At 41.7% G+C, this 20,152-nt stretch overlaps 1 long non-coding RNA gene across 1 annotated transcript in view; it reads right to left on the bottom strand.

Moving 5' to 3' along the window:
• Window positions 1–1,110: 1,110 nt before the first annotated feature.
• Window positions 1,111–20,152, bottom strand: part of LOC129657293 (uncharacterized) — a 31,057-nt gene continuing 12,015 nt past the window's right edge. Inside the window, exon 3 of the long non-coding RNA XR_008716657.1 lies at window positions 1,111–1,200. This is a non-coding gene — a long non-coding RNA (uncharacterized LOC129657293). The remainder of the gene's footprint in view (window positions 1,201–20,152) is intronic.

A 20,152-nucleotide genomic window follows, 5' to 3' on the forward strand; every position in this document is an offset into this window, starting at 1 on the left:
CCTGAATCTTCTGCTAAATTCCTGTAACTTAGGTGAGAATTGATGTTAAGAACTCTATGATTGGCTTAACTTACTTTCATCTCTTTCAGAGCTTAAGATCCCTATAATGACACAAGGGTTCCAGGGCAAGGACACTCAACACCGGAATAACTTGAGTCCTACTAGAACAGGCCCATCAACAGTCACACGATTTCCACTGAGAGAAGAGAAGAGGTTCAAGTTGCATTATTCAGAAGAACAGCATTTGGATTTAGCCTGGGAAGAATTTTCAGATGTCCAGGGTCTAATCTGTACTCACGGGGAATGCCTGCAGTTCAATTCCAACCACTTCATAGATGCATCACAAGATTTCATGGATATGTACCAATTTCAAGGATATGTTTCTGTTGGGGGTACATGGCAAGCAGGAAAGGGAACTCATTTAATTAAATATGCCAGAGGAATCAGAAAACAAAATGAAAGCCAATATAATTGTAGAAAGGGTGACCCTGGTAGCGTACCCCCAAAAGACAAGGAAAAGACAAATGATCTGAACTAAAAGCCTCTGAAAAAAAGGAAAAAGAAAGAGGGAAAAAAACAGACTCTTTGTGTTTGATTCTGGAAACATATATTATGCTCACACTGAGAGCTGGCGGGCAGATGGTTGAAGCTCATACAAGGCATATTAAATCTATTTGGAACCCTCTTGCCCTCCTGATACAACACAGTTCATGCCTAGAGGGCAAGACAATCAGCACACAAATGCCTACAAATCACTCAGATTCTGTCACTAACTGGGAAACCCTCAGCTGCATCCCTGAGCAGAGGGAGTTTGAATGGTTTGGTCCATCCATCACGACAGATCAGAGAGAGGGTCAGAAGAGAAAGCTGAGCCCTCCCCCTTCACACACACACATACACACACACACACACACGCACACAGCAGATCTCTTTGTATTCAGACTGGTTTCTGCCATTAGAGTCAGATCTGAAATGAAACAGCACGTGGAAAGCACCCAGCACAGAGCCTGCTCACAGGGCTCACTGGGTTTCTACTATCCCTTCAGAGGAAGAAAAACAGATAATTGGATCTTAAAGGCCAAGAGAAATGAAGAGTCAACAAACTTTTACCTTGCCCAGTTGCCCTTCACTTTTTGTTTTTTTCTGATGGGCAATCATTCAACGATGCAGTGAAGGTCATACACATCCCATTGAGTCCACCTGGAAACAGCAAAACGTGAGACAGAGTAAATCATTCCAAAATGACAGAAGATGCCGTATCAATCTGTTCAACCCAAGCATCTAAATCTCAGTGGCTTATGAATATTTTGGATAGCAAGATGCTGGCCACACAAAGTATTTTTCCCAAAACAATTCCATTGGCATCACCTGGGACATGCAGAATTCCAGGCCCCTCCCAGGCCCGATGAATCAGAGTCTGCATGTTAACCAGCTCCCAGAGGGTCTGTCGCTCAGGAAAGCACTGCTCTAGCTCAGTAATCACCTCGCGGTGTGTGCGCTCAGGAAACACATGAAATGATCTATTAGGACGTGCAAAGACATTTTGCAATTTCCTATTTTTAAAATTTCATTTCTGTTTTTGTCTATTTTTATTTTGTGTATGCTTATCTCGATAAAGAAATTCAGCTTCGCTACTATTTGACATTTAATGTGACAGTGAAACATGTATAAACATAAATATATATATGTATATTAGAAGTCTGAACTCAACTTTTTTTTCAACTGTTGGGGCTCTCCACTTAAAACTTAAGGTAAAATTAGGAGTGTGGAATTAACATATGTACATTCAGTCAGTCAGTTCAGTTGCTCAGTCGTGTCCAACTCTGCAACCCCGTGGACCACAGCACGCCAGGCTTCCCTGTCCATCACCAACCCCCGGAGCTTACTCAAACTCATGTCCATCAAGTTGGTACATTACTATATATAAAATAGATAAATGATAAGGACCTACTGTATAGCACAGGGAACTATACTCAACATCTTGTAATAACCTATAAGGGGAAAGAATCAAAAAAGAATAGATTTTACATTTATATATATGAATCACTTTGCTGTACACCTAAAACTAATGCAACATTGTAAAACAACTATACTTCAACAATAAAGAAAGAAAGAAAAAGGAAGGGAGGAAGGAAGGAAGAAAATTAGGATGAGACTTCCAGCTAAGCTCTGGCACAATAAGGTAGATCTGGTACATATCTCTGTCCAGGAAGCTTCCACTATTGTATGTTCATTAGCTGACCCTGTCTCCTCCCAGTTACCTTATAAATCCATACATGGTACACAGCAGGGTCCTCCTCTCGCAGCACTCCCCATGATTTGTCCAGCTGTGCCTAGCCCAGCCTGCATCTCAGCTAGCCACTGAGAGGATGGGGCATATGCACCACATTGTCCCTTCTGCCTGTGAGTCTCCCATAAATCTTACCTGACACCCACATCATGCGATACTAACAGATAATCATCCTCCCATAAAATAATTAACTCATTTCATGTGTGGTCAGTGCCATGAAAAGTGCAGAAGGAGTAGGGGAAAACATTCATAGTCTGGAGGACCAGGGAAATTCCATAATGAAGGAACATTGATTGGGAACCTACAGGATGAACCCAGTTTAGGAGCACTCACGAAGTTGGAGGAAGTGCAAACATCCTATGGGAGGCAGGAATTCAGAACAGATTCGATGCTGAGTAATGGCTGCTCTAGTTGGCTGTTGGTGGGCAAGAGAGAGGGTAGCAAGGAGGAAGACAGAGGGGAAGATGGTTGGGGCCAAGTCTCTTGACCTAGGGTGACATCCCAGTTTGGGCTCATCCAAAAGCAGAACCTGAGGTGAGGATTAGGATGCCAAAGGTTTATCTTGGAAGTAATCCAGGAAGCTTGAAGGCAAGGTAGCAAGGCAAGTCAGTATGAGGGTCACTAATGAGTACTGAGGGCAATTAGGGCTCAGTCTTGAAGGGGATCCCCTGGGGGGCTGCATGAAACATACCTCCAAATGTTCCCACTGAGGGGCAGGGATGCCAGACATGTACCCACTGACTCTCACCCTTCCTTGTTGAAAGATTAAATAAAACTTTAAATTTCCAGAACGTAATCCATGCTCTTGCTTGTAATAATATGGCTGTACCCAATCAACCAAGTTTAATGGTTTAAAACAATACAAATGTATTATCATATGGTCTGGAGGTGGACGTCTAAAATGACTGGCAGAGTCATGATCCTTCCAGAATCTCTAGGGAAGAATCCCATGTCCTTGAATTCCAGCTTCTAGAGGACACCTTCCTTGTCCTGTGGCATCACTCCAACTTCTGCTTCCATCACACAATCTGCCTCTCTGACTCTGAATTTCCTACTTCTCTCTTATAAAGAGGCTCGTAATTACATTGGCCAATCTGCAGGCTACAGTCCATTGGGTCACAAAGAGCACTCAGGCACGCAGTCTGAAAAGCCCAGGAAAACCTTGCCATCCTAAAATCCTTAACTGAATCACATCTGCATAGTCCCTTTTGCTATGTAAGGTGACATATATTTACAAGTATCAGGGACACAGATACCTTTGGTGGGGGGCATTCTGTCTACCGGGGCTTCCTAGGTGGCACTAGTGATAAAGAACCTGTCTGCCAATGCAGGAGACTTAAGAGACATGGGTTCGATCCCTGGGTGGGGAAGATCCCCTGAAGGAGGGCATGACAACCCACTCCAGTATTCGTGCCTGGAGAATCCCATGGACAGAGGAGCCTGGTGAGCTACAATTCATAGGATCGCAAGGAGTTGCACACGACCGAGCGACTTAGCACACATGTACATTCTGTCTACCACAATGTCCTTGATTCTAAGAGACAATGACTTATAAGATGTATATCGATTTACTTTCAGCTTTTATGGTGATAACCACCACCTATTAAATCTTTATTTTTGACACATATCGTGATTTCAGAAATGCAAAAAACTGCATGTCTCAGAAGAGGGCAATAGGCCGAGCAGAGCTGCATGTTTATAGAGGCTCAGAGGCTACACACAGAGCCTAAGGCGAGAAATGAGTACATTGATTCCATAAAGATTTTTTGAGAGACTTCCCTGGTGGTTCAGTGATTAAGAATCCAGCTTCCAAGGCAGTGGACGTGGGTTCCATCCCTGGTCAAGAAACTAAGATCCCACATGCGTTGGGGCAACGAAACCCACCCACCCCAACTACTGAGCCCCCCAGAGTCACAACTAGAGAGAAGCCCATGTGTGGCAACAAAAGATCCTGGGTGCCTTACCTGAGACTTGCCACCACAGCCAAATAAAAAAAAAATAAATATTTCTTTAGATATATTTTGAAGCTCTACCAGTAGCGGACCTTGAGGGTACAGCAGTAAGAAATGTCTGCCCTCAGAGAGCTTACTCTCTTGTGGGAGAGGCAGTTTCCCAGGAGTGATGAGTGCAATGGAGCAGAAAGCAGTGGGCAGAGTCTGAGGAGACTGAGGGACAGTGAGGGAGACCCCAGCTCAGATGAGGCAGGTCAGGGAGAACATGAAAGAGGGGGGCATGTCTAAGCAGAAACTTCAGCAAAGGCAAAGAGAAGGATTTTAGTCAAAGAGCAGCCCAAACACAAGAACTGTAAGGTGGAAAGAAGCTTGACACAGAACCTTCATCACTCCCACAGGAGAGAGATTTCCCAACTACTGCTACCCTTATTCTGAAGGCGAATACTGCTGAGGTAACATTAACTATAAAACACTATAGGAAATTCCTTTTTTTTTTCTCTTTAAGGTTGAGTGGGAGGTGCAGTAGAAAAAGATGGGGAACAAAGTTGGATGTGAGACAATTATTTGCCTTTAAACTTAATAGCAGAAAAGTCTCATTTTGTTCCTAATCTAAACTTACATTAAGTGCCTACCCTGAGAGTACTACAGGAGCTTCCCTGGTAGCTCAGTTGGTAAAGAATCCACCTGCAATGCAGGAGACTCAGGTTTGATTCCTGGGTCGGGAAGCTCTTCTGGAAAAGGGACAGGCTACCTACTCCAGTATTCTTGGGCTTCCCTTGTGGCTCAGCTGATAAAGAAGCTGCCTGTAATGCAGGAGACCTGGGTTCAATCCTTGGGTTGGAAAGACCACTCCAGTATTCTGGCCTACAGAATTCCATGGACTGTATAGTCCATGGGATCGCAAAGAGTCAGACACAACTGACTTTAGCTTTCACTTTTCACTTTTGAGAGTACTACAGAGACAGGCCCAAAGAAAACAGAACACCCTCATCTGTCTACTTCCTGTTCCCTTCACAACTGGTTTAGTTATTTCAAAAATTCAATTGGATATTTCTTTCTCTGTTTTTCCTCAAAATGTATCCTGGCAACACTCCAATCCTAATATACATGACTCCCACCTTCCTAAAGCCTCATCCTTTTATCAGAAAGCCAAACCTCTGACAAGCATGTGAGCCTGTCCTAGGGAATACAAGACAGAGTACCGTATATGTCATCCCCAGACTAGAGATGAACCAACCAAGTCTTGTCCCTACTCTGGATCAAGGTCATGACGAATGTCTGCTTGATCAAAACCCCATCAAAGGGAATAAGTAAGTCATAGTTCTTCTAGAGAGAACGGGAAAAGCCATCTGGAACGTCCTCAGCATCATTATGACAGCAAAAAATTGCCAAGTATTAATGGCTCCCAATCTAACAGTCAGACTATAACAGGGACACAAATTGTTAAGAAACGCTGGCAAGGACCAGGTCCCCAAACCAAAGGGCTGAGACACGGGCACAAAGATCCACACTTGACCACAAGCAGTTCAAAGTGTCAAAATCTTAGAGCATTAGAGGAAAATTCATTAGTGGTGGGAGGCTGAGGCCTCAAAGTTAAGGTTCATGACAAAAGCATAGAACCTAACACCTTCTTAGAAAGAAAGCGAAGTTGCTCAGTTATGTCCAACTCTTTGCAACCCCATGGACTGTAGCCCACCAGGCTCCTCCATCCATGGAATTTTTCAGGCAAGAGTACTGGAGTGGGTTGCCATTTCCTTCTCTAGGGGATCTTCCCAACCCAGGGATCAAACCCTGGTCTCCCACATTGCAGGCAGACGCTTTACCATCTGAGCCACCAGGGAAGCCTAACACCTTTTTATTCACCTTGAATTAATTACACATCTCAACAATAGTTCCTGACATCAAGTTTGCACTCAAGGTAGATACAGTTAATATAAACACTATTCAGAATTATGTAGGAAGTAAAAATATGATTTTTTGGAGGTTCCTTACATTTTTCAGGAATTTTTAACAATTTCCCACCCACATAGCTGTGAATCTGAAAGTTATTTCGAAATATACAGACAAAAATATACAGTCTGTCATGGATGTTTAACTTGAACCTCCAACTTTCAGAAGTAAATTTACATTATTTCATTATTGTTAGAACAGTCATTTTAGAAGTCATATTAGCCCATTTATAAAGTATTTTGACCTGAGCCCTACAGGAAACAAGGAGTGCCTGGAAATTTACAGGCCTCTATTTGACCTGAATAGAAAGGAAGAAATCAGGAAATTTTCAGTAACAATCTGGACCAAGTTGGATACGTTCCAAATCATAAATCATAGATTTGTTGGACACCCTTACAGGTTAAATGATGCAAACAATTTTAGTGTCGGTTGGTGTGATGCCCACTGAAATGAAAGGTGAATCAATACCCACAGGGAAATGTTCAGCCTGATCCATGAAGATTTAACCAAAAGTCACTCATTAGTGTTAATGGAGCATGGCTCTCAAATTCCAGATGACACCTTAGAATTTTAATGCCTGTTAAAAAAAAAAAAGTAGATTAAGGTAGCAGTGCCAGCTTTGATTTGGGAAAATTGAAGATAAATAAAGTGTTTTGATCTATTAGAGTCTGAGAGAAAGACAGGCTCAGTCTCTACTAAACTGCCAACTCAGAATATTTTATATAGAAATTTATCTGATATTCATCATCAAAACCTACCTCCTCCTATGGCTATTCTGTCCTCTCTGTGTTAGTTGCTCAGTGGTGTATGACTCTTTGCAACCCCATGGACTGTAGCTTGACAGGCTCCTCTGTCCATGAAGTTCTCCAGGCAAGAATACTGGAGTGGGTTGCCATTCCCTTCTCCAGGGGATCTTCCCAACCGAGGGATTGAACCTGGGTCTCCCTCATTTTTAAAGGCAGATTCTATAATGTCTGAGCCACCTGAACTGTTGAAATAGGTATGAAGAGCAGCAATTCTGTTATACCTTTGGCTTTCAAATTTTAGCTCAGTATTTTGGCCATAATAGATGCTCAGTAAATAATTCCTTCTCTGGAAGAGGGCATGGCAACCCACTCCAGTATTCTTGCCTGGAGAATCCCATGGACAGGGGAGCCCAGTGGGCTATATGATCCATAGGGTCGCAATGAGTTGGACACTACTGAAGTGACTTAGCAAATAATTCCTGATGAGAATGAAAGAGGAAAAGGGGGAAGAAAAAAATATTTTAAAATCCTCGATTGTGATCCTGAACAGGGAGCATAATTATAAGTAATAAGCAGACCCCAAATGAAGGAACGACTTCAGTTTTTCTCTTGTGCTTTCAGGTAAGAATGCCTGAATCCCCTCATTAAACCCAGGTCTAAATTTAGAAGATTCCATTTTGTCATTCAAAATTAGCTGTTCCTTAGCTTAGATGGAGTTCTTGGCCTTCTTGTTACTCATTCAACAGAGGTTAGTGTAACACATTTAACCTTAATGGTGTTTACCCTACATTTGCTCAGCTAACAGCAAGACATGACAACTGGATTTTTATTTAAGTGTTCTCTTGGATGGCATCCTAGTGAGATAAGATAAGAGCAAAAGAAATCATGTCTGTAGGCACATTACTAATGAAGGGTGAAGTTAATTGCTGTGTGGGCAATGGTACTCACTCCATGCTTAGAGGATCACTTGGTGTCATTAACAAGACTCGAAACCCCAACAGTGCTTTGTAATACATCCTCTATTACAAAAGTTCATAACTTCCTGTCAGAGTTGATTATTATTCTGGAGAAAGGTTGACTTTCCTAAATTCAGTAGTCAAGAATATTATATGAGGCTTTTTCCACCCATAGGTATCTTTCTCCTATTCCAACAATGGCCATGTGTGCCAAGTATCATGGTAAACGTTTTGTGCATATTACCTAGTCAAAGTAACTTTGAAAGGTAAAAATTACCTTCCATATTTCACGGATTAGGAAACTCTGAGAGGTAAAATAATTTGTCAAAGATCGCACAGCTAGTGAAAGAAACTGAAATCAGCTCTCAGATTCAAAAGCCCATATCCTTATTGGGTACACAACTCATGACTTCAACTTCATCACATACTCATGAAGTCAGGAGTAAACTCTTTCTCTCATTTCATTTGAAACCACTTACCAAGTTCCTACTATTATTGGAGTAGGGAGAGGAGTTAGGAATTATTGGGTTGGCCAAAAATTTCATTCAGGGTTTCCATAAGAAAAAAATAGACTTTAAAAAGTTACCCCATGGACTATAACCTACCAGGCTCCTCCGTCCGTCCATGGGATTCTCCAGGCAAGAATACTGGAGTGGGTTGCCATGCCCTCCTCCAGGGGATCTTCCCGACCCAGGGATTGAACCCAGGTCTCCCGCCTTGCAGCCAGACACTTCAACCTCTGAGCCACCAGGGAAGCCAAACTCTTTCTCTCATTTCATTTGAAACCACTTACCAAGTTCCTACTATTATTGGAGTAGAGAGAGGAGTTAGGAATTATTGGGTTGGCTAAAATGTTCATTCAGGGTTTTCATAAGATGTTAATTTGGCCAACCCAATATATTGACAGGTGGAAATCTGATTTCCCTCAAAACTCCCCCATTTACATGATTCAGCACTTTGTAAAAGCATTACTTATTATTACTGATATTATACTATTAATAAATCACAAGGAAGCACTACATTTTCAAGGCTGGACTAAATTAAAAACATGAAGCCAAACACTCCATTATCCAATGGCAATATCAAATTATCAAACTAATTCAGAAAGGACCTGATGAGTTAGTGTTCTAAAGAAATAGATGGCAAATTTCTTTCTAAAGAAAGAAAGAAATGAAATATCAATTCATAAAACAAAATATTCCAAAGGATGCCTCCATTGTAAATGTGAAAGGATTGTTCAAAAGGAAGTTGACACCTGCCTTTGAAAGATAAATCCCATCTATGGCGGAAATCTCAACCATTAGATACTCGCTCAGTCATGTCCAACTCTTCGGGGCCTCAGGGACTGTAGCCCATAAGGCTCCTTTGTCCATGGAATTCTCAGGCAAGAATACTGGAGTGCATTGCTATTCCCTTCTCCAGGGGATCTTCCCAACCCAGGGATTAAACCTGGGTTTCCAGCATTGCAGGCAGATTCTTTACCATCTGAGCCACCAGGGAAGTCCATTAAAGGCATTTCAGTTCAGTTCAGTTCAGTCACTCAGTCGTGTCCGACTCTTTGTGACCCCATAGACTGAAGCACACCAGGCTTCCCTGTCCATCACCAACTCCCAGAGTTTACTCAAACTCATGTCCATGGAGTCGGTGATGCCATCCAACCATCTCATTCTCTGTCGTCCCCTTCTCCTCCTGCCTTCAGTCTTTCCCAGCATCAGGGTGCTTTCCAATGAGTCAGTTCTTCACATTAGGTGGCCAAAGTATTGGAGTTTCAGCCTCAGCATCAGTCCCACTTGCTATTATTGTAATTTTCTAAGTTGCCTATATGCTAAATTTAAAATTTAGGAATGTAGAAAAATGTAAACAAATAAACAAAAACAAAATTATCTCAGCAAGCAGAGACAACCAATATTAGCATTTTGTATAACTTCCTTCTGTTTTCTATGCAGTTTTTATTTAGCTGATTTCGTATCACAAATATAGCTTTTAACTCCTGAGACTTGAGAAAGCCTACATGGACTCAGTTTTAACCCTAGCACATTAAAATAATAAACACTGGTCAGAATTTCTTAAGAAAGTTTGACTTTCAGAATACCGATCAGTTTAAATTTATTGATTTTAAAAAGCGGACCCAAAGGAAACTAAATTTATTCAAATATTACTGTTATAGGATTTCTTCAGGCTTCCTGAGCTATATAACTTCATAAATTTCCCTAATGACAGTAAAAACCCCAATGACTATTACAGAATTCTGCAAAGTCAGGAGTAAGCAAAAAGGAAATTAAAAATTGTGAGGAAAAGAACATTAAAGACTTTATTCATTTGTTTTAATTAGTACAGCTGAATTTTAATTATCACAATTCTTCACCAGACACTAGTAAATGTGCTGAAACCATCTTGTAAAATTAATAAAGCCCTAAGACTACAAAGCCTTGTTTTATTTCATTCTATTCCATATTTGCAAAATACAAAGTGCCTTAAGCAAAGAGGTAGGGCATTTGCAGCAGGCAAGTAGAAGAGAAGTTTTGCATCACTTAAGTAACTCATTTGACTATAACCTCCCTGAAGACAAGGATGGATCTACCAAATATATTATTACAGACAAGGCATCTAGTACAACAAGGGAGTGAATGAATGTAAAATTGAAGGCACAATTGTATCCAGCCTCCTCAAAAGGGCTATAAAATTCCCAAAGGCAAGGATTGTAAATTTTATTTCTTCTTCATACATAAAATGTCAGTAGAGGATGGAGGACTTAGGAATCAGTCAATAGATAACTCCTTACCACACACATTTTCTAAGGAGGAACAGCCCCCCAAATGCAAAGAACCAAACAGTCTAGACTTTAAACCCACAAACAACCCAGCTAAATTAATGCTGGCAAAAGAGACACAGAACTCTGCTGCTTCTCCCCTTACTCCCAGAGAAAAAAGCTTTTTAAAAAATTGCAGAACTGTTCATTGACTGTCAGAGAAATGTCTTATTATTCTCTTAGGGTTACCAAAGGGGAAAGCGGGGGAGGGATAAACTAAGAATTTTGAATTAACATATATACACAGCTGCTCTTTAGCCACTCAGTCCTGTCCAACTCTTTGAAAGCCCTATGGACTGTAGCCCGCCAGGCTCCTCTGTCCATGGGATTTTCCACACAAGAATACTGGAGTAGGTTGCCATTTCCTCCTCCAGTGGATTTTCCCAACCCAGGGATCAAAGCCAAGTCTCCTGTGTCTCCTGTATTGGCAGGCAGATTCTTTATCACTGAGCCACCTGGGAAGCCCTACCATGTATATACTGCTGCTAAGTCGCTTCAGTCGCTTCAGTCATGTCTGACTCTGGGCAACCCCATAGACGTCAGCCCACCAGGCTCCCCCATCCCTGGGATTCTCCAGGCAAGAACACTGGAGTGGGTTGCCATTTCCTTCTCCAATGCATGAAAGTGAAAAGTGAAAGTGAAGTCACTCAGTCGTGTTCGACTCTTAGCGACCCCATGGACTGCAGCCCACCAGGCTCCTCCGTCCATGGGATTTTCCAGGCAAGAGCACCAGAGTGGGGTGCCATTGCCTTCTCTATGTATATACTACTATATATAAAATAAATTTCAAGTACCTACTGTATAGCACAAGGAACTCCACTCAATACTCTGCAATAACCTATATGGAAAAGAATCTGAAAATATATATACGTGTATATGTATAACTGAATCACTTTGCTGTACACCTGAAACTAACAAAACATTGCAAATCCACTATGCTTCAATAAAAAATTTTTTTTAATGAAAATTGCAGGATGATCCATTGACTATCATAAAAATGCCTTGTTATTCTCTATGGTAATATCTTCATGGAATTAATTAACACCATGGACTATAAATGCAACTGGAGTCAAGCTCTGTCCTCTCTAATCCACCCAGGTGTTTTCACCTGCCTCTTCCTCTGTACATTGGAGTAGGTTTCTCCCTGTCATCAGTTCAGTTCAGTTCAGTCACTCAGTCACGTCCGACTCATGAACCGCAGCACGCCAGGCCTCCCTGTCCATCACCAACTCCGGGAGTTTACCTAAACCCATGTCCATCGAGTCGGTGATGTCATCCAACCATCTCATCCTCTGTTTTCCCCTTCTCTTCCTGCCCTCAATCTTCCCCAGCATCAGGGTCCTTTCAAATGAGTCAGCTCTTCACATCAGGTGGCCAAAGTATTGGAGTTTCAGCTTCAACATCAGTCCTTCCAATGAATACCCAGGACTGATCTCCTTTAGGATGGACTGGTTGGATCTTCTTGCAGTCCAAGGGACTCTCAAGAGTCTTCTCCAACACCACAGTTCAAAAGCATCAATTCTTCTGCACTCAGCTTTCTTTATAGTCCAACTCTCACATCCATACATGACTACTGGAAAAACGATAGCCTTGACTAGACAGACCTTTGTTGGCAAAGTAATGTCTCTGCTTTTTAATATGTTGTCTAGGTAGGAGAAGGCAATGGCACCCCAGTCCAGTACTCTTGCCTGGAGAATCCCATGGATGGAGGAGCCTGGTAGGCTACAGTCCATGGGGTCGCTAAGAGTCGGACACAACTGAGCGCCTTCACTTTCACTTTCATGCACTGGAGAAGGAAATGGCAACCCACTCCAGTGTTCTTGCCTGGAGAATCCCAGGGATGGAGGAGCCTGGTGGGCTGCCGTCTATGGGATCACACAGAGTTGGACACGACTGATGTGACTTAGCAGCAACAGCAGCAGCTAGGTTGGTCATAACCTTCCTTCCAAGGAGTAAGTGTCTTTTAATTTCATGGCTGCAATCACCATCTGCAGTGATTTGGAAGCCCCCCAAAAATAAAGTCAGCCACTGTTTCCACTGTTTCCCCGTCTATTTGCCATGAAGTGATGGGACCGGATGTCATGATCTTAGTTTTCTGAATGCTGAGCTTTAAGCCAACTTTTTCACTCTCCTCTTTCACTTTCATCAAGAGGCTCTTTAGTTCTTCTTCACTTTCTGCCATGAGGGTGGTGTCATCTGCATATCTGGGGTTATTGATAATTCTCCCTGTCATAGGAGTTATTTTATCTAAATATACGAAAGTTTTGGAGAATGCTGTAAAAACCTGCTCCGTCTAGGAGGGTCTCCTGTCCCAGCTGGATCTGTACCATCTGACTCCTGATTGGCTTCGTTTCAGCTCTCATCAACCACCATCAGACTAGATCCTGGATTATGGTATTGGTCTGACTCCTTGATTTTTGATCATCACTTGATTCTTAATATGTTCACTTAACTCAACTCCATTTCCTGGAGGAGGAAATGGCAGCATACTATAGTATTTTTGCCTGGAAAAGCCCATGGACAGAGGAGTCTGGCGGGCTACAGTCCAGGGTTGCAAAGAGTCGGACACGACTGAGTGACTAACACTTCTCTAACAGGCATATTAGTTTCAGATCCCATTCTCTCTCTCATTCCCTATCATCTCCCTGACCTACCATGTACAGCTGTGGGTGCCCCTTCCTGTCCATTTACCGACAACTATCTGCTTCCCACAACCACCTCTCGGAGCCACAGCCACCAACATCAGGTTCTGAACAGAAGTAAATTTACATTTCTGAAGTTGAAAGACTTTGAATTACTATGGAAGCAACACACACATACACATTTTAAGAAAATGTATACAGCACAGAAAACCATGAAATAAGATGCAAAGCTTCTTTGTAATCAGATACCAAGGAACAATCACGAGTACATCTTACTGTGCATTGTGAGTTCCTTCCTAATTTAACATCTTAGTTTTGGCAGAAGAATCTTGTTTCATCTGTGTTAGCCACCAATTTGGATTGAGAGTTACAAGAAGAAGAAACCATATGAGCAGATGATAGTCAATAAATAGCTTTTGGCGTTAAAATAGAGTAAATCAATTGCCAAGAACAAAAGTATTCAGGCTCTGTTGCTTTTCCACACGTGCTTGTGTCCCTGGTTGAATGCTTTGACTTCAATAACATTTTCACTGAGAATGTTTACAGGTGACACGTGAAGATTATAAGGAGAGACACAAGAATGGTTTTGTATAACAGTTCAAATCGAGTTTTGCTTTGCTCTAATTTTTTTCAACCTACTGGGCTTCCTTACTAACAATGCAGATTTAATTCTTTCTATAACCTGCTTGAATTCAGGTCTGGTTTTTTTCTTTAAGTCAAATACTATATGGATTTTAAATTTTGCATAACTATGGCTACATGTGAAGTCAGATTAGTCTTTACAGTACAAAAAAAAAATAGATTTAAGAGAACCTCTGCTATGAAAGTGCTTGCATTCCACAAGCAAGGTTGAATTTTACATGTATGAATACCCATAAGTTTTTCAGAAGTTGGATACAACCAATAGTTTTATTTCACTTCTGTGGCTTTCCAGGTGGTACTAGTGGTAAAGAACCTGCCTGCCAATGCAAAAGATACAAGAGACTTGAGTCCGATTCCTGGATTGAGAAGATCCCCTGGAGGAGGAAAATGGCAATCCACTCCAGTATTCTTGCCTGAAAAATTCCATGGACAAGAGGAGCCTGGCAGGCTACAGTCTATGGCATCGCAAAAAGTCGGACAGATCAACTGAGCGCGTGCACGCACACACACACGCACACATATGCACCTCTAATAAGACTTAAAACCTTGTTAGATTAATAAGTAATACTAAAAACAAAAGGGGAGATTGAAACACCATAAATGGATATAAGTGTTAGTCTTTCTTGCTAGAGACCAAAGAACAGCATTCAGTCTTTTGTGTATGTATCAAGATGCCTAGCGATGTGTGCGCAGATATGTTATATACATTTATATTTTTACATAAATGAGATGGTTGAATGGCATCACCGACTCGATGGACATGAGTTTGAGCAAGCTCCAGGAGTTGGTGATGGACAGGGAAGCCTAGCGTGCTGCAGTCCATGGGGTCGCAAAGTCGGACACAACTGAGCGACTGAACTGAACTGATATGTTATATGCAACATACAAGGAAAACAAATATGCCCCACAATCCAAAATCAATGTATATTACAAGGTTTGGAGTGTAATCAACTCACCACCTCCCTTCAGAAAATCACTGCAGGATGTAAAATAAAAGCACAAAGTTGTACCATTTGCCTTTTTCTTTCAGGAACTATATTTGCATTATCCTTCTGCCATATGTTCAGGTAGCTTTCCATGCTACCTCATGCAGCTGTGTCATTGAATTCCCCAACCTTAATGAATAAACTAATTACAGTCTGCAAAGAACTCTTGCAGACTAGCTCTCTCCTGCCATAGATTAAGAAGAGAACTTTATTCCCACAACTATCTGCTAATTTGCATTCACCATAAAAAGTGCACCAGAGCATCCTTCCCTGCTCCAGCTGGGCGACCAGAGCCACATCAACAGGATTCTATGCCATTGGTATTAATTCTCCACAGTTCAAGTTTGCAGCAGAAAATCTGCCACAGCCACAGTGATTCTCAGCTACAGATGCAACTAGGAAGCTATTGATTTACTTGAGCTGGGTAGCGGTGTTGCTGTAACTGTTAGTTTCATTGCATTAAATTTTACAATTGAGCACCATTATTCATTTGGGTATTGCAGTTCTATTTGTTTACAGATTTCCCCTGAAAGGTCAAAAATAAAGGTCTGATCATTTGAAGCATTTAAAGAGACACTTTGTCAAACACAAATATAGCTGAATTGACGGCAAAAAGTATTAAGAGTACCAGCTAGGGAGAGACACTGGAGGTCAATGAGCCTTCCTTCTCTGAATTCTACATCTAGCCTCTGATCCAAGGCTCCAGGCAGGGAGCCTGCTGTATCTGTTAATTACAATGCTGGGTTGGATTCCAGCAACTCGGTTCTGAGATGAATATAACCTCATCGTGGCTTTGTGGCCAAATTAACCCTTTCTCACCAGCAGCAAGTCATGAAATTTTAAGACTGACTACAGCAGACCCCAGGCTTTTTGTGTTCATTCTCTCTCAACTTGCTTGCACACTTTCACTTTAGAGTTGTAGAATTCCAGAGAGAAGAGGGGACAATCTATCATAAAAGTAAAAGGTAGGAGACTTGGATTATTGAGCACACTTAACTCTGGGACCCAGATACACAGCTTCTACTTCCGTTTCCACCAGGAGGGGTGTAATGAGGCACTGAGGAGAGCATGTAGGTGTGGACACTGTATGTCTTCAAGCCCCACCTGCATTTAAGATGGCAGTGGGGGACTTCCCTGGTGGGGAACACAGGTTCAATCCCTAGTCAGGGAACTAAGATCCCATCTGCCACCGGGTGACTAAGCTTGCACAATGCAACTAGAGAAGCTCAGAAAGACAACCCTGCACAGCCAAAAAAAAAAAATTTAAAGATGGCAGTGGGACCATTTTTACTTGACCCTCACTACCTAGATCAGACTTCCTATTGCTTATTCTAGTCACACTCAGATCCTCTTATCCAGAACACTTAAAAATTATCATTCTCATCATCAAAATGGGACTCTTTGTCTGCAAAGAGTCAGACATGAATTAGCAACTGAAAACAACAATAATCATCAAAATGTTATCTTTAGAATATGATTCAGATGTCCTTTAGAGAGCTACAGCATCTTTCCTGCAGTATGTCCTATATCTCACAGAAGCACAAGGTTGTAAGGTAACTCAAAAGATGATAAACTCCTTGAAGCAAGTGAAATTAAATTTAAGCTATCTTGATCAAAAAATTAAAAAGGCCCGGGTGTCCAGTCCAATGCCATCGTCTCTGTCCACGTACTATTTGACATCATCTACCCAGTGATGATGATCTACCCAGTGCCTCTTTTTTTTAATTAATAAGTTCTTTTCATTATCAAAGATTATAATTGTATGATATTGAGAAGTACAGAACAAAATACAATTATTAAGGACAACTGCTCTACGATACTGTGTTGGCCTCTGCCGCACGTCCGCAGGAATCAGCCACAGGTATACATATGTCCAGTCCCTCCTGAATCCCTCTCCCACTTCCACCCCTCTAGGTTGTCACAGAGCCCTGGATTGAGCTCCCTGTTTTACAGAGCAAATTCTCCCAGGTTATCTGTTTTGCATATGGAATGTATATATTGCCATGTTATTCTCTCAATTCATCCCACTCTCTCCTTCCCCCACTGTGTCCACAAGTCTGTTCACTTTGTCTGCGTCTCCACTGCTGCCCTGCAAATAGGTCCCTCAGTGCTTGCTCTTTCCTGCTTCTCCTTACATTCTGCTACCATTTCTTATTCTCTTTTTCTGGCTTCTCTCATTCTGCTCCCAAATCAAATGTCAGTGTTCCCCAGGATGTGATCATCACCCTCCTCTCTCCTTGTTCTGCACACCTTCCTGAGCAAACTCACCTGCATGACTCACCTAAATCTCCAAGCTATAGCTGTCTTTTCCAAATGAATGACGCATGGATGGGTCCCATGGATGGATGCCTCTCCATTCTATCAGCCTCTTTGCTGCTAGAGCTACTTTTTAAACACATATCTGATCATGTCACTGTTTAAAGCTTTCCAGTGGGACCTCCCTGGTGGTCTGGTGGCTAAGACTCTGAGTTCCCAATGCAGGGAACCAGGGTTCAGTCCCTGCTCAGGGAACTAGATCTCCATGGCACAACTAAAAGTTTGCGTGCTCCAACAAAGATCGAGCATCCCGCATGCTGCAACTAGACCCAGCACAGTCAAAGAAGTGAGTAAGTATTTTTTAAAATTCTAGTGACAGTAAAAAAAAAGCAAATGACAAAAAGATCATGTCAGGGAATGCGAACCTCATTTTCAGTCATGAAAAAGAAAAAAGACTTCAAAATGAATCATTTCTACTCACATGTAAATTTATCAGCTCCATTATGGCAACACATTAGGGTTATTATGTTGACCCTGATGGTTATTACTAAAAATCCTATCATAGGATCATTAGCCAAGTGTGATATGTCCAGATTATTAGAGCATGTGTATACTTCTACACATCCCTATTGTTTTGTCACTGTTTATCCAGTTAAATATCATCTCCATCCCCTTAACTAAAAGCACAGACAAATAAAGAGAGAAATATGTCCAGTAAGAAACAGTTCCACAAGCTCTTATGAATATGCTCTAGTGGGAAATACTGTCTCATGCATTACTATTAAAAATGTGTGCATGCATGCACACACACCCACACACACACACAGAGACACATCTCAAAGCAATAAAGGGCCTGCAGAGAAGGAAGGTAAAATATGCTTGCTGAGCCATCATTACTGAACAGGGAGGAAGCCTGAAATCAACAAAGGACCAGTCATGGGAAATTTATAAGTTAATATCAGTCACACCTGCAAATTACTACAGTGAGACCCCTGACCAAATCCAGAATACCATTTAAATGGATTTGGTGAGATATTTATACATCCCTTGGAGTCACTGAAATGTTCTGAATCTAAATTTGTCAGTTATCCCAATTAAGTGCAGTGGAAGTAATATCCATCACAGCATAGATGAAGCGAATTTAACTGCACCACTTGAGAACAGGGTTTTTCTTGGGAATCTGTAATGCATTTATTCACAGAGCTTGTGACTCAGGATATAAATGTATTGTTTGTATTTAATGGCCAATCAGGATTTTTCTCGTTGCTTAAAAATAACAAGACTATCAAATGTCTTAGAAAACCCCAAACACAAAACATTCCACTGGTGCCTTCGGGGAGTTTAGCAAAGCATGTATTCCAAGCCGTTAGCCAAAATAACCCCATTTGAGTGACAATTTACACACATGTCACATCTTTTCATCTCCCTTGTTTTCGTGGAAAAGGTCAAAGCCATCAAGCCGACATGCTCAGCCAGAGTCAGGGAGAATCGTCATTTCACAACCATGAAGTGGAACTCACACAGCAAATGAGACTAATCATTCAGCAAGTACAAGGAAAAGAGATTATGAGATCATAATTTTCTCACCAATTGAGAATCACTGTGCATAAAAATAGAAATTAATAGGGAAAAAATTCAGAATCCTTACCAAGAAAATAAGAGCACTAAATAAAATGATCTCTCGCCTGGGAAATGACTTTCCATTTCAAGCAAAGCAGAAAGCTCTCAGATATACAAAAGATAACAGAGCCAGAAAGCAAACACTTCTGAAAACAATTTAACTCAGTTGCTTTCTTCTCAAGATATGATTTATGACACAGGGTGCCCTGAACAGTCTTACAGATGCCACTCATCTGGTGTCAGTAGCACTCTTTTTGCTGGTATATGGGAAGTAATTCTGTTTGTGTTTATTTGGATACAAACAGAGATGCTCTACTCCTAAACATGTTAGCAGAAGCGCTGTAAAGACTGATGAGGGTAACTAATGGGAGTGCACTGATGTGCACCTGCCTGTTAAAACCTTACAAAAGTCCTGCTTATCTCTTTCCAGATGCAATTCTCCCAACAAAAAGGATTCTTCAATGATGTAGGATGAACAGAGTCTTTCTCAGCTCTTAAGTATTCAGGAGAGACTGGACAGAATTAATCCTTCCACAGAAGAAATACATAATAGATCTTAGGAAAATTCTATTTAATCCCCAACCTGTGTTCTAAGGAGGATGCATTCTATTAAAGAAGAGAATGGGTGGCCCCTTTGCTCAGTCAAGCAGCTTGGCTGGTGTTGGATATGCAAAGGTGGGCCTGGGGATGAGTCTGGGAGTTGGTGGGGCGGGGCAATGAGAGGATTGATGGTTTCCGAGTAAAAGAGTGAGAAGAGTTTGGAATTCTGAAAGCAAGTCAGGACAGCTAGCTGAGACAAAGGAGACAGAGAAGCCAGCAAGATGGGAAGAGGCCAGGACACAATATGAAGTGTCTGGGCCAGTGAGACATACCCTGTGACAGTGTGGTCAGAAATACGTTTAAAAACAAGGGTGTTTCATACAGGAGTGTAAGCTGTAATCTGTGATGAGTGATGTGGCAGCATGACTTCTGCCCTTTCATTCCACCATCTTCTGCGAAGATTCTATTTAATGAAAAAACTCTTTGTTGCTGGAGGAATCAAAAAGAAGGAGCCTTCTATACCATACAGAGATGAAGAATCATCATAAGATGCACAGCAGACTTCCCTGGTGGTACAGTGGATAAGAATCTACCTTCCAATGCAGGGGACAGGGGTTCAATCCCTGATCCAGGAAAATTTCACATGCTGTGGAGCTACTAAGCCCATGTGCCACAACTGCTGAAGCCCGTGTGCCTAGAGCCTGTGCTCTGCAACAAGAGAAGCCACCTCAATGAGAAGCCCAAGCACCAAAGCAAAGAATAG

Source organism: Bubalus kerabau, chromosome 7 (assembly GCF_029407905.1).
Source record: "Bubalus kerabau isolate K-KA32 ecotype Philippines breed swamp buffalo chromosome 7, PCC_UOA_SB_1v2, whole genome shotgun sequence".
Lineage (NCBI taxonomy): Eukaryota > Metazoa > Chordata > Mammalia > Artiodactyla > Bovidae > Bubalus > Bubalus kerabau.